This window comes from Protopterus annectens, chromosome 4.part0, assembly GCF_019279795.1.
Source record: "Protopterus annectens isolate FY-2018-M chromosome 4.part0, PAN1.0, whole genome shotgun sequence".
Lineage (NCBI taxonomy): Eukaryota > Metazoa > Chordata > Ceratodontiformes > Protopteridae > Protopterus > Protopterus annectens.
The window spans coordinates 1,174,208,426-1,174,224,246 of record NC_056733.1 but is presented as its reverse complement, the minus strand read 5'-3'; positions in this window follow the sequence as shown (position 1 = coordinate 1,174,224,246).

Here is a 15,821-nt window from a genome sequence, read left to right as displayed (position 1 = left end):
CCAATGCCAATGGCTGCACTGGGGAGAAAGCCCTCTCCACTCAGCTCTAATTGATCAACATATCCCCAAAACCACCAGGGAGGGACATGACCATGCAACACTGAGGGCATGCAACCAAAATCACCACCCCGATGATCAAACCAACACAATAGCCAGCTACATCAGTGCTAACCAAGGCTACGCTCCCCAAAGCTTACTTTGGCCACAAACGGCCTTAATAAAACCTTGTGCAGAACAGTCACATCCAAAAGGTAAGCTGCACACCTCATCCTCAAGCAACACAATGGCTTCCCAGCTTCCTAGCCCCTGCAACTCAGTCAATAACCATGCAACAAACCAACCGGCCACCATCACATGCAACAAGCAAGCTCCTCCAGCAATCAAAAAAAAAAGAATGTATATATATTTATAATGCAAATGTTACCCACCTCCTCTCTATGCACCACCACCAATCCAAGGCCTACCTGTCCGTCACCACACCCACAGGTTGTCCTGGACATAAGATTGCCATATAGCAAGTTCACACCAAAATGTGGATTCCCCACCCCATTACACTTACCCCTTAAGCCCCTCCATACCCTTTGCTCATTTCCTCCTGAACATCTCCGGTTCTAATTTATCCCTTTCATCCCCCATCCTCTCTTAACACCTGCTAATATATTTATCTAACTCCCCCCTTCCAGAAGATGTCCCCGGACAAATTGATTTATTACCAAACCTCATTTGCTTTCTTTTAAATTTCTTAGTTGTGTTTTATTGCTGTCTTAGTATATTCATTTTTTTTTTGATAGCTGAGGGCCACTCGGTCTGTATTTCTGCAGGAATCTTTAGAGTGTAACATTTTCACTTACTGGCTTTGAACTCAGTGCTGGCCAGATTGATGAATACAGGCTCTCAAATATTTGCTGAAGCCAACTGTTTCTTACTTGTTTAAAGTTTTGTTATGTTTGTAAAAGGCCAATTTATTTTATTTTGCTTTCTTATGCAGATGTATGTCTTTTGCTTTACAGTGTTCTATTTATTATTTTATTTTGCTTTCTTATGCGGCTGTATGTTTTTTGCTTTACAGTGCTCTATTTATTATTTTATTTTGCTTTCTTATGCAGATGTATGTTTTTTGCTTTACAGTGCTCTATTTATTATTTTATTTTGCTTTCTTATGCGGATGTATGTTTTTTGCTTTACAGTGCTCTATTTATTATTTTATTTTGCTTTCTTATGCGGATGTATGTTTTTTGCTTTACAGTGCTCTATTTATTATTTTATTTTGCTTTCTTATGTGGATGTATGTTTTTTGCTTTACAGTGCTCTATTATTTTATTTTGCTTTCTTATGCAGATGTATGTTTTTTGCTTTACAGTGCTCTATTTATTATTTTATTTTGCTTTCTTATGCGGATGTATGTTTTTTGCTTTACAGTGCTCTATTTATTATTTTATTTTGCTTTCTTATGCGGATGTATGTTTTTTGCTTTACAGTGCTCTATTTATTATTTTATTTTGCTTTCTTATGCGGATGAATGTTTTTTGCTTTACAGTGCTCTATTTATTATTTTATTTTGCTTTCTTATGCGGATGTATGTTTTTTGCTTTACAGTGCTCTATTTACCTGGGATTGACTTCAGTATCTAAGGCATGCAATGGTTACAGGCTTACTGGACTGCTGGTTTCTGTATTCAACTGATCAGTTTTTAGGCTTGGGATGTTTTTTTAAGTAACTTATAGTTGGTGAATTTGTAATGTTCTTTACTGTATTTTTATATAATATGATTTATTTGTGCTGATTTGAAAGACAGAATAGTTGAGATTCTGATGTTTATATATTATACTTTTTTAAAATTATTGTTTGGTTGTTTAATATAGAGGGTTGCAATCAGTTCTCCAGTCATAGCCAACGTATTGTGTGTTCAAGATATGGATTTCAAGAAATTCACCTCAAGAATAGAGGAAAGTGAAGCTCAAAAGGTGAATCTTGGCATCCATGTGTGGAACACATTAAAATAGTTATGCTTAGGGAGACCTGATCATAATTATTTTTACTGCATGGATGTTTTTCTGCTCTGTGTACTGCCAGCTAGAGGTAAAAAGGTTTAGGAATGTGAAATATTTTACAGCTTTGAAAGCTATAAAACACATAACACTTCCACACAGAACATGGGAAGAAGTGAAGTACCTCTCTGAGGAACAAAAGGTTTAAAATTCTGGCTCTTTGTTTTGCAGCAGTTTTTGTTTAAAAATCTGTCAGAGCAATTATCTAACATCTATGAAAGCTGTTTTAGCTTCTGCTGCTGTTGTGTGGTGGCTGGTACTGGCTGCTGTTACACTGTTGTGAGAGGCCAGAGCTTAACAGCACTTAGAGGTACATAACAAAAACTTGATAAACATGTTTCTGATCTCAGAAAAGTGTCTTAACAAGCCTGTCTTTGATTTCAGAGTATAATCTTGGCACTCTATGCAATACTTATTTATGTAATTATTTACTTATGTATGTTTGCTTTCTCAATGTTTGTTTTCTTTTGCTCTTTTCATTGCAGTTCAAGGATGAAACTTGTCTACTGTTGTTTAGTTTCACTTAAAAGCTTTGATATGCATTCCTTGCTTGTCTTTTTTAAGTGTTTTCTATTTATGTACATGTTGCTGATAACAGCTAGCTTGCTGTTTAATGCTGTACTGCTTTTTATTCTCCATAGTTTCATGCATTAGATGGTAGCTTTCTACTTCATGATGGGCACATTGATTGAATTTAAGATTTTCCTGAGGATAGAGTAGTTTGTTTTTCTTGGTTACCTATCGTATTCTCAAAGCTGACAATGTTGAATCCAACATTGTCGGCACGAGAATAGCGTTTGTGCAGAACATCGAATGGGTAAATGGAAATCTCCATAAAGGGAGATTTCCATTTACTTCAATGTAGTGCGGTCTTGGAGTTGGTATATTTAAGTAGCAGGGGTGTGGGGGGTGCAGGGGGGCTTGCCCCCCTGCCTACACCCTTTAGATTTTCTTTTTTTTTATTTATTTTTTCTGAACATTCGAAATTTTAATGGTTCGATCATTAAAGGTCGACCTTTAGTGATTCAAACCATTAAACTTTCGATGTTTTAATATAGACCTGTTTTTTCTTATTACTTGAGGTATAGCATTCCACACCATAGGTGCAATTTTTGAAAATGTTCTTATTCTATTTTTAGTGACAGTGGCTCAGTCAGAAGCACATGCACTTTGGTACTAGAAGACCAGAAGGCTGTGGGTTCTGTTCCCATTGCAGGTAATTGGATTCATTTTATCAAATTGCTGACACTGCAGTACAGCATTGGGGGGTGATGCACTCTTGAGCGTGTTGTCTTTTGGATGAGACTTTAAATCAAGGTCCCATCTGCTTGACTTGGTGACAACTCAATTGAATGTAAAAGATCCCATAGCACCTACTAAAAATAATAAGGATCCTTTAGTTAGCACATCACAAAAAGCATTAACTATTCACATATTTTACAAAAATATTTGCAGACACATATATGCCCATTTCTATTTTTAATTTATCATTTTTCTTTCTGTCATCCTTATTGTTACTTTTCTATAGCTGACCACCACTATCACTTCCACAACCATAATCTAATTTTCTGCAATATATCTGTCAAAATCCATTTCCCATTAAACAAAGTTTCATTCCAAATATCCCATATTGCATAAAATGTATTCTTATCTACTATTCTCAAATATTCTTTTTTTCTTATTCTTTATATTATCCAAACATATATCCATATCTATATTGTTTATGTCATTAATGGTCTCAGAACAAAATTTCTTCATACAATCTTTCTGTTTCACCACTCTTTTATATTTAAAACAAATGCTCCATTTTCTCTTTCTCCCCACAAAATAAACATGCTCTTTCAACTTTCTTTTTACAGGGTAACTTATTTATTACCAGTCTCCATAAGAAATCAAGGCACAATAGTATCTTGGTACACCACTTTTTCCTTACTTTAATGGCCTTAATCACTTTTTCTGCTAAATTGTCCCATGAATTTACATAATAATATTGCATCATCACATTATTATATTACATCCTTCTATCTTTCACTGTGCCATCAATATTTATGTTCCATGTTCATATTTTTTCTTGATAATTTTTCATTTCTTCATTTGCATATTCTTTTTTTATTTTTAACATCTCCCAGAATGTTTTTGTATTTATATTTAAATATTCTCAGTATTAAATTCTCATGTCTTCCTTTACCTACTTTAATGCTCTACACAAGTTTAAAGAATCAGAATAAACAACTAGATTTAGTAACCCAAATCCCTCTTCATCTCTTTTCATTGGGTTTATTCTTGAACTGCATATGAAGGAAAATGCCAATTGCACCATTTCTTTTTCATATTTTACCGGGATCATATAAACACTTAATATATATGCTATTTCTCCAATTAATACTGAATTCACTAGATAAACCTTTTTTTCCTAAAGCAAATCTATATGGCCCCCACAGAAGACTCATTTCTTTCATTTCTTTTATCAAACCCTCCCACTGTGTCATAACTACATCATTTTCCCCAAATTTTATTTCTAGTAATGCCACCTCATTCATTGAAAAATACAGACCCTCTATTTTCAACACATCATTCAAATCCTTACTTTTTTCTTTATTCAATTTCACTTCCATGTCCTTTAAATATCCATTTGGCCAAACCACAACTTCCCTTATCTATATTTTACTCTTAGCAACTACAGCAATATTGCCTGCATATGACAAAACTGGTGCTACCACCATCTCCTTTTGCACCACATAGCTATCATCTTTCATTTTATGAGCCACTTCACTCACAATTACATTAATTACAACTGCAAACAATATTCCAGTTGTGGGGTATCCTTGTCTTATACCACACTTCATGCACATTTCTTTACTCAGCCATTCATTCGCTAACACTCTCGCTCTATTATTCTGGTATGATGACATTCACACTCTCCTAGTTCTATTAACTGTTCCATACTTCTCTAGAACATCCCACAATGCATCATGTCCTATTGTATCAAATGCCTTGCTAATTTCACCTACCATAAGTTTCACATTCTCCCTTTTATTTATGATATTAGCAACATTTTCTCTCAAAATCAATAACAACTCTTGATTGCCCTTCCCTTTTGTATAATATATACTTTCTTCCATAATGTCTCCCATCCTTCCTTCTATTCTGCTCTATGTTATTCCCATAAACATTTACTAAATAAACATGTTATTTAGTGTGATGGGTTTTCCTTTTTTATTTCATTCTTTTCATCTTTCATTCATATAAATGTTGAGGTCCCATTGCATAACTCTTTATAAACAAACCCTTTCGTTGGCAGTCAAATAATTTCTTGTACATTCCATTCCCTATAACATCTGGGCTTGATACCAAATCAGCATTTACTTTCCTAAGTATTTCAATTCACTGACAGTAATTTCTTTTCCAAATTATTCCTTACTTCCTTTTGGATTTGTTTTTACTTGCCATTCTCTCTTATTTTCCAAATGATGTACTATAATACTCATAATGTGCTCTTGTGCTCATTTTATCTCTCCTTTTGAATTTTTCTTTTCTCTCATTATAGTAATATCCCCTTTACTGTTTTACCCAGATATGCAGATACCGCCTCCCTTTTAAATAATATCTCTGCCTAAACAGGAATGCCTTATTTTTTCTCAGTTTCTTTTATATATTTATTTTTCCATTTCATAACAATATTGTATTATTGTCTAAATTATCTAATACATTTCTATATATTTTCCCATATTTCACTTCCTCTTCCGTCCTTTCTTACCTCATCCTAAAATTGGAAAAACACTTTTTATACTTCTTTTTAAATTCATCCTACCAATCAGACCAGTTTTTATAGAAGTTCTTCATGATTATGTGATCCTTCTATAACTGCAATACTTCAGACTCTAATGTCATCCCATAACTTCTCATTTATCTGTTTTACCCCCATTCCTTCATTATTTCCATACATATTGTTAAATAGTCTGAAAACTCAGTCACAACCTTCTCACCATCTGCTACCCCAAACCCAGAGGTAATATAAAATAATCAACTTTAGATTCAAGTGGCCCCTTTAATAAGTCCATTGACTTTTTGTTCTACACAGCTAATTTACCACATTTTATCACTTTGAATATGTTTACACCTTTCCTTTTATTTTTACATCTTTCTATTAAATCGCACTTAATCTCCCCCTGCAATTATAATTTTCATGTTAACCGCCACATTGTGTAATATTTGATGAAACATGTTCTGTCTTTCCTTGCTAGTTACATATGCATATGATGCTGTAATTCTAGAAACATGTTCTGTCAACCTTACATCCTTACTAACATTATAGCTACTATTTTCAGTGCTATTTTACGCAGCACAGTCACTCCAGAAAAACTTCCTAAGTTCCATACTATATTTCCACCTCACAATTTTTCTGTTTGCAGTCTTTCTTCACTTTATCAGGAATCTTATATTCTTTAAAAGAATAGCATGCACATTACATTTAGCACACATCAGTATCCCTATTCTTACAGTGTTAATAATACTGTTTACATTTACTGAAAGTACTGTTAAATGGTTGTTTTTCCATCTTTTTAAGTTTAGGGGAAATATTTTACATTTTTATTATCTTATTTTTATTTTTCCCCTCTTGGATATTTTTTCTGGGCTTATGTACAAATAATTCTTGAGCCTTAGAATCAGATTTTTCACTGGCTGTGCCCCCAAAAAATTATTAGTGCCAATTGTTTCTTCTGACATCTCTTCCTACATACACTATCTTTCTCCTCCTTTTCCTCTGAATATTTTTTCTTCTTATATAGTTTCTTCTTCACCTCCTTCATTCATTGTCCTGGCCTCTTGCTGTCCTTTCTTGTGTATGTTTTCTCCCCCCACCTTCCTTTTCATTATTTACTGTTTGCTCTTAATAATTCATCCTAAAGTATCACTTTTGTACACAACTTGCATTCAGCCACATACCTTCTTGATGTATGTCCTTTCTCTTCACACTGGTTACATTGTATCTTTTCAAAATCATTAATTAAATGAAAAAAGTCCCCACAAAAGAAACTCGATTCACTCTGGCTGGCACATCTTAATGTCCCTCTATGATCAGCCACAGAAATAACACTTGGAAATGTTTCACCATGTTATTTTCACATTTCAAAATACCTTGTCTACCCTTCATTCCATAAATTTCTGTCATCTCTAAGTTTCACAATGTTATCAACAGTTTCACACAAACCCTTCATGCATGTTTAACATTTGGTTGCTTCAGATCAGCAGTCCTAAACTGCAAAGCATTTTTTTAACTTTTAATTTACTATGAGAAAACAAATAATTGTTCCATGGATAAATAACATTCTTTTTGTAACACAGTTCCAGAAATGCCATCATTAGTCCGTCAGTTTTAGATATTGAGTCACAGAAAGTCTCTATCCATTTATGTATAAAAGACTGAATTTCTTGAGCTTTAAAACCCAGAACAGTTAGCAAATTGTCTCATACACAATATCTGTCTATTAGAGTGTTATTTTTTTTGTTCTTATTCTCACAGTTAGTCTTCTCTTCTTTTTAAAAACAACTTTAATTACAGTTTGTTGTTGTTCTCCTCTCTTTTCTTGCCTGCTGTCACAGCTGCATATGTTTTAATTAATGTGTCATCTGCTGTCACAAAAATAGGCTACTTCTCAGTTTGTTTCTACTTTCCTCTTTTACATATTGTCACTGCTGCATAAGTTTTAACTGCTGCATTCTCTACTGTCACATTACCTGCTTCCTTCTCCATATTACCATTGTCAATAAGTTATTTGCCACCTCACCCCATGAAACAGCAATCATTCTGTACAATTGTTTTTAATAGAACATCATCTGGAAGCCCTACTGACACTAGTTCTATTTTCTGCATAATTCCAACAGACTGAGTTTCTACATTCTCCACTGAGACAGCTAAATGATACTCATTTCTATCATCCACAACTCAGAATTTTTTTTTATATTATGATGCTCCATATCGAACATATTTCCAATTGATTCTCATTTTACACCTTCAAACTCTCTCCACAGCTTTTCACCCCCTCTCCAGTGCTGCTGCTTCTGTTAACCTCTTCCTTGTTGCTGTAAGAGCCCTCCATTACCCCCTAGCAGTTCCAAAGAGTGGTGGAAGTTCCTTGATGCCCACACCAAATTGCCCCTAGTAGTGTGAATACCATTTTGGGTCTCCTCAGAAAAGAAGCCACTAGTCTAGTAGAACTAATCCAGTCAACAAAGAATAAATAAATGAATAAATTAAATCTAGGCCTGAATAGCATTGCACCTTGCTTATTTGTAGTACAAAATGAGTACTTAACAGATTTTGAACAATGTTTCGATCATATAATGGAGAGTGATAGAGACTATTAACATGTAAGTCCATCCATTCATCCTCAATCCCTTTTTCCCATTTTGCACATGGGGTTGGGGTGTCACTTCAACAGTGACAATCATCTCAAGCCAATGTTTACACTGCTGGGTGGCTAGCCCTGCCATGATTGTTCATCCATATTACTCACTCACATAAACAGTCATACACTGGCATCCATACTTGCACCTAGGGCCAATTTAGAGTGTCCTATCTACCTACTGCATGTCTTTGAAATATGGAAGGAAACTGAAGCACCTGGAGGAAACCCATCTGACTGCAGGGAGGGCATGCAGACTCTGCACAGAAGACACCCCAGCTGAGACTTGAACTGGAGAGCCTCTTGCTGTGAGGCAACAGCACTAACTGCTGCACCATTGCAGAAACCCCCAGAGAATATTAACATGCAAGTAAGGGATTTAAACGGTCTATATTAGTTGATCGAACTTTCAAAAGTTCAAGTTTCATATGGTCAACACCATATGATTGAACTTTTGAAAGAACAATTGTTCTGATGATGTCTTGTGATTTTGACAAAAGTGCTTAACTTTTTTCAATATATTTTCTGGATTTAGTGCTGCAGTGTTTCTTTGGTGATCCTCTTCATATGTTTTTTATTTGGTCGCTATTTTTAAAAAGCCAATGCACACAGCTCCTGCGAGATTATAATGCATGAAGTTTAAATTGCAAAAGTACAATTTTCACTTGGTTTACACAAAAGGCAATCTTCTTTATCTTGCTGATACTTTATCCAGATCACCCTGAACAGCATGAACACGACAAACCTGATTTTGAAGTCAAGGAAGTGAGAATTTTTTCTTCCACACATTTTGATGAGCTCAGAACTCACACAGCTTCAGATCCAATTCTCCAGAAGTTCAACCACTTTATCAGTTGAGGTTGGTGGGCAAAGCAGTCTTGTTTACCACTAGATGTGCAGCAATATTTTCCTTACAGAGATGAGATATTGATGGAAGACGGTATCATCATGAAAGGTCCAAAAGTGATTGTTCAAAAATCCTTGCAACAAGAGTATATTAAAATCTTGCATCATGGCAACCCAGGAACTGATTCTGCCAAAAGAAGGGTGAGAGGACTAAAATTTTGGCCTTCTATGTCAACAGATATTGAGAAAGAACTTTCAGCTTGTTCTGTTTGTAATAGTGATAGCATGTATGCGTGTAGCATCAGTCAGTTAATTAAAGTTTAATGTTCCAGTCATCCATCCTGATGTGTTTGTATGTAATAAACTACTTAAAAGAACACCCAAGCCTCATTGTCTTATCTAAATACACAAGTTGAGCGACAATATGTTTCTTATGTCTGCTGATCTGTTGTACTTTCTCATTTCAATAATTGTGATAGGTGATTAGGGAAGGGCTATAGGATTTCTATGCAAAATCAAGTGTTGCCATCTATTGTCACTTGGGTTATAAATCTGGTGGCATCAAAAATGTTAGTAATATTATTCTATTGTAAAGTGATAAGATGGAGGGATATTTTTACCTCAGACACTATACCTGTATGTGCTCAATGTAGGTTACCACAGTGGCACTAATATTGCTGATCTGTGTATTATGAATTGCAGAATTCATCCTTAGATCAGCCCTTAGTTATTCCTGGAATGGTTGGTATGTATTTGTCCATGATTCAAATATAGTCCAGTTATTTATGATTGTTTATGCTAGTTGTACACATTGTGATGTTGGTGAGTTTCATTTCTGTTAGTGATGGCTATTATTGCCAGTGGTTTGAAGTGGGCATAGATTAGGTGGCATGTCTGATATTCATTAGTGGGAGTGATGTGCCTACCTGAAGAGTAATAGAGCTTAGAGGTGCAGAGATCCACCACCATGCTACTGCTGTAACTGTAAACTTATTAATCATGTGATTTATGTCACATGGGAGCTCTCTTATTGTACATCTGATTTTATAGTATAGTTGTGATACTCCTGTTTGTTGGCAAAATAGTCAGCTGAAGATGTATAGTCCCAAATGTCGAAGTACAATTAGTGATTTAGAGTGTAGCCATTCTAATTATGAGTATGTAGTTGTTGGAATATATGCACTGTCCCTCTGAATTATAGACTTGACTGTTAGAAAAAGCTTCTTTTCCAGCACCCTTGCAAACTCTTTTCCAAGGAAGCTGAGGACTGTGATCCTTCTAAAACAGGAATAATTCAGGTAGCTTTAATAATGCAAATGTTGTCACTACTGTACCTAACTGTGCACATAACATTGTCGCCTCAGTATCTAACTGTGCACATAATGTTGTCACCTCTGTACCTGTGAACCTAATGTCACCACGGTACCTAACTAAGCACCTAACATTGTCACCTCTGTACCTAACTATGCACATAATGTTGTCACCTCTGTACCTAACTGAGCACCTAATGTTGTCACCTCTGTACCTAACTGAGCACCTAATGTTGTCAACTTTGTACCTAATGGAGCACCTAACATTGTCACCTCTGTACCTAACTGTGCACTTCCTGGTGATCTGTTACTTTTTCCTACTTAAAGAGAAGTAACAAATGTGAAGTAATTCTCAGAATAATCAGGCTTCTACCTAACAACACAGGTCTAAGCCAGGTGCATCCCTCAATGCTCAAAATACAATACCCCAATCAAATGAGGTTGTGTTCATCTCTGAATTAAACTGCCAGAGCACAACCCATCAAAAACAGCATCTAATAAAAATGGATGCTGAATGTAAGTACCGAATCTGAGAAAAGAAGTATACATTTCTGCTCTGATTGTGCCAGATACCCAGAAGCCAAGTGAAACAGCCCACCATAAGTGAATAGCACATAATAGAAGGAATGGTGACAGAGCTAACTGAAGGAAGAGATATAGTCACATCTGGGTGTAAGCGAGTGGGAAGCTCTTAAGCAGCTTGACATCAACTTGTTGGTGAGGCATGACCTTTTCAATGGCAGTATATTTAAAACTCCTGCAAAAAACAAACTAAAGTGCATGTGTGTGTGTGTGTGTGTGTATGTGTGTGTGTGTGTGTGTGTGTGTGTGTGTGTGTGTGTGTGTGTGTGTGTGTGTGTGTTTCTCTTCATTCATGCTCCAGTTACCAGGACATTGTAGGATGAATACACACACACACACACACACACACACACACACACACACACACACACACACACACACACACACATTCACTTTTACATGTCATAGACAACTATAGAAAATTTAGTGGATTGCCAGTTTACCTACAGCCATATCTTAGGGATATGGGATGAGACTAGGCAACCTTAAAAAACTTATGTGGTTACAGGACATAGAAACTCATCCTAAACTTAATACTAGCCCACTGCAGGAAGAATTCATACATACACACGCACTCTCACACACACATATACACAGACACACATATTCACTCTCAAATGGCTCATACAACTATAGATAATTTAGTGCTTTGCTAATAAACTTACGAGCACATCTTTGGGATACAGGGTGACACCAGGTAAATATGAAAAGCTCAAAAGTTCAGAAAGAGTACATGGGGATTATGCATTCCATATTTAAGAACCAAGCTAAATGGCTAGGCATTACTCTGCTAGGCTACGCAATAAATAAACACTACATGCCCCATTGCAAGGCATATAGAGGCTAAACAGCTCTGTTTGCCTCCTCCTGGGGAATGTCCATGTTACTTTAATATATTACTGCTTCTCATTCTATCGAAATGCTGTTTGAGGAGTGAATATACTGTGTAGCTAAACATCCTAATATCTGTCTGGAATTATATATGCAATATACTTATGAAATGCCTTAGTTACATTTGAATAGCCTACATCTGTTGCCAAACCCCTTCTCAGTGCTTTGCTAGTGTTTTCATAAATGTGCAAATGATTTATTAAACAAGCAAATCCTTTACATTCTTCTCTAAGTTTCTCAAATGTTTTTTCTTATGTGTGGCATTCTGTTCTATCCATTGTGAACAACATGTTAACCTGTAGTTGCCACCGTCTCTTTTGCTTGTTTCACTGTGTATATATAGCCTCTTTCTAGATTTCCACACCCTCTCTCAGAGATTTAATGACAGGACTCCTAGGTGCTGTTAATATGTCAACATGCAGTTTTATTAAGGGGAGGTATGATACAGACCAGGATATTTGATTGTTTTCAGACATTTCAATTTCCTTTTTAGCCATTCTTTTTTTCTGTTTCAGAATCACAAATTTCCTTGTTTTGTTATGCTAGCCTTTAGAGGAGACTTATGCATTTCCTCCAGTACATATTTTGTACTGTTTCCTGAATACCTCAGCTATCTCAAGTGGTTTATTTGCTAAATCTTTCCAATTTTGTGAGTGCACTGTTACTGCCAGTGGTTTCCTGGCAATAATAATATGTCTGCAAAACTTTATTGTTCTCAGATCTACTTGTTAAATATATATTTTTTGCTTTCATTAGTAGATGCATATAGTTAATGTTTATGGACATGTGGTTTTTAATTTAAGAAGAATTTAGTCTGCATTTTGCTGTACTTTTAAGATTGTATAATAGTCCTACTCTGTTATCATATGAGAGTTTTTCTTCAATGGTTATTCTTTGTGTGGCATAAGCTGGAACATATATTAAATGCAGTCTGCATCCTTTGTCTGTATGTCTCAGCAGTCTTCAGTTGTTATTTTCCACTGCACTGGTCCCCAATTTGTAGAAATCATCCTTAATTTAGATGTAATAAAGAGTATTAAGTGAGTTTAATGTTTGTTTGTTTTTTCATACCACATTGCAGCAGTAAGCAAGCTCAGTGGCATACATACACATTCAGGCCAAGTTCTATTAGCCACTTGGACCACCTAATGTTGGCAGAGAGAATGGATATGCTTATCCTGGGGGAGAAGAGATGGTACAAGCTGAATGCTATGGAATTCTTCAAAGGAAGAGGCAGGACAAGTGACCAGGAGGTGACAGTGTAGTTGACAAAGCTCTTACTGGCAGTAGCCTTCATTGTGCAAGTACATGGGAGCAGACATTTGTGGAGGGTGAAAGCATTGTAGCCACCACTGTGATGTGCGTTTGTGAACCCCCTGCCTAGGAAAGAACTTAGGCTAGGGAAAATGCTCTTACAGCCAGAATGCCAGTAAGGGCACAAACAACCCTCGTGGCTGTCTCATCCCTCTACACAGGTTCTTGCCCAGCTGGATGTGAGATGATTCCCCCCTTCTAGGTAATGAGTGGACTCCAGTCTGATGGAGGAGGCTTGATAGTCAGTAGGTATGGGGCAAAAAATATAGAAAAATAGTGGCAGAGAAATACTGCCAGAAAGTGGACTTTGATATAAATATTCTTAGATTTCTGATCTGTGTTTACAAACAGGATAGCTAGGCACTTCCTCCGGTCCTATTTACATAGTTCTTGGTTATGTAATTATTCTGAACCTGGGTAGCTTCATTTAATTTGATAATATCATACCTTAACCATCTATGAAAGCTTAGAGCAACTCCTTTCTATACTCTTAATCAGTGTGTGTTTACTGTACTAGCCACTGATGAATGTAACCAAATGACTGAAGAAAATGTCCTTTCAACTGTATTGTTTATTGTAAGACACTGTGCTCCTTATAGTATATTTACTTTTTGTTCCTTTCTTGGCCTTGAAACTGTACTTTATTAACTTCTGACTCTGTACTGTATTTTTATTTATATGTGTATTGTATTTACTGTATTTGCTGTACTAATCTTTGTGGAGCTTTCTCCCTGGTCCTCTGCTGAAAATGGGATCCATGTCCAGTTGCACTTTCCCGGTAAACAAATGTAAAATAAATAAACTAAATAAATACTTGAAGTAACTGATTACAGTGTTACCAGAGATTTGTGTTTACCTTATCTAGGCATTGTGTCTAGTAGTAATATGAAGTATTTATTAATTGCTTTTTGCTGAGTGGGTAGGCCCACACAGAAGAGGCCTTTCTTAAGTGGAGACATTAAAGAAAAAGATCAATCTAAAACAATGCTATGACAAAGGCAGAACATAAAAAGGTTAGACTGCATACTTAATAAAGTTGATGAAGGCATGCTATAATGCATCTAGTGATTAGAAGGATCCATTGAGCAATTCTGAATTTCAGGAGATCATAATCTGTTATGCTGAAAATAAAAGATCAAAAGTAAAAAAAAAAGTATTGGTGGTTCTGAAAAAAATGTTGACATAAAGACCTACTTAAAGGGGATATCCTAATAGCCCATCTATGATTTTAACATGATTTTGCAGGGGGACAACCCCGACCTCTCCTATGTAGGAAAATGTGTCTACCATGCTCCCCCATTAATAAATTCCATTCTATGGTTGTACAAACACACAGAAAAGAAATAGCCATTTTTGCTACAAAGCTAAATATTTCCATTACCTCTAAGGCAGCACAGTCTTTAAGATGAAATGTATATATAGTGGGAATACGGGCAGAGTTATACCCTGCAGAAATCTAATAGAATTTGGATGGATTCTACTTAGTTGATGTGTTTCTTTCTTAAATCCTAAATTTGTCATATTAGTATTGTCATTTTTTGTAGTGTTAATATACTAATTCTTGAAATGCTGTATCACTTGATGCAATCATCAAAATACTGACTTAGTGCTGTCAGAGATCAGTTACAATGTCTCCATTATAATACGTGCATTATCAGTTTTCTTTTTGAGATAATTTGCTTCATTCGAGTTGTATAATTGGTCTATTGCTGCTAATTTTAACTGAGCATGTATTCTTAGATTCAGAGCTGTGTGATAAAAGTGGTTAAAAGAAATTACACATCGAAGTTCAATTTACTTACGCAGAATTATGTAAATGCCATTTTGGCAGAAATTGTGATTAAAATTAAACTGAGGTTCCATCCGAATGAGTGGGTGGTAAATGAGGAGGACATAAAAGATTCCACAGTACCAATGAAAAATAGTAGGGGTGCATTATTTGTATAGAAAAAGAACTGTTATTTACATAATATTTACATATTTACAAATATTTACAAATGCATAACTATATAGATATACAAATCTATTCCATATATTCATAATTTCCTTTGCAATCATACTAAATTTTCATCCCTGTTAGATCCCCACTCCTTTATTCCATAACTACCATCTGATTTTACTTAATATTATTGTTAAAATCCATTTACCATTAAACATAATTAATTTCATTTATTCTTACATTCCATATAACCCATATAACATAAAATAACTTTTTATCTTTTCTTTTACCATATTATTTACTTCTACTCTTATAATATCCATAACTAATCATATCCATATTTATTTTATCAGCTTATTTTATATTTTCAAAAACTCTTCTTTACACTTTTTTCCACATTTTTTTACTATTTTACATTTCAAAAACACATGTCCCATAGTTACTTCTTCTTCTTTACAATGTAAACATATTCTATCACTTTTCT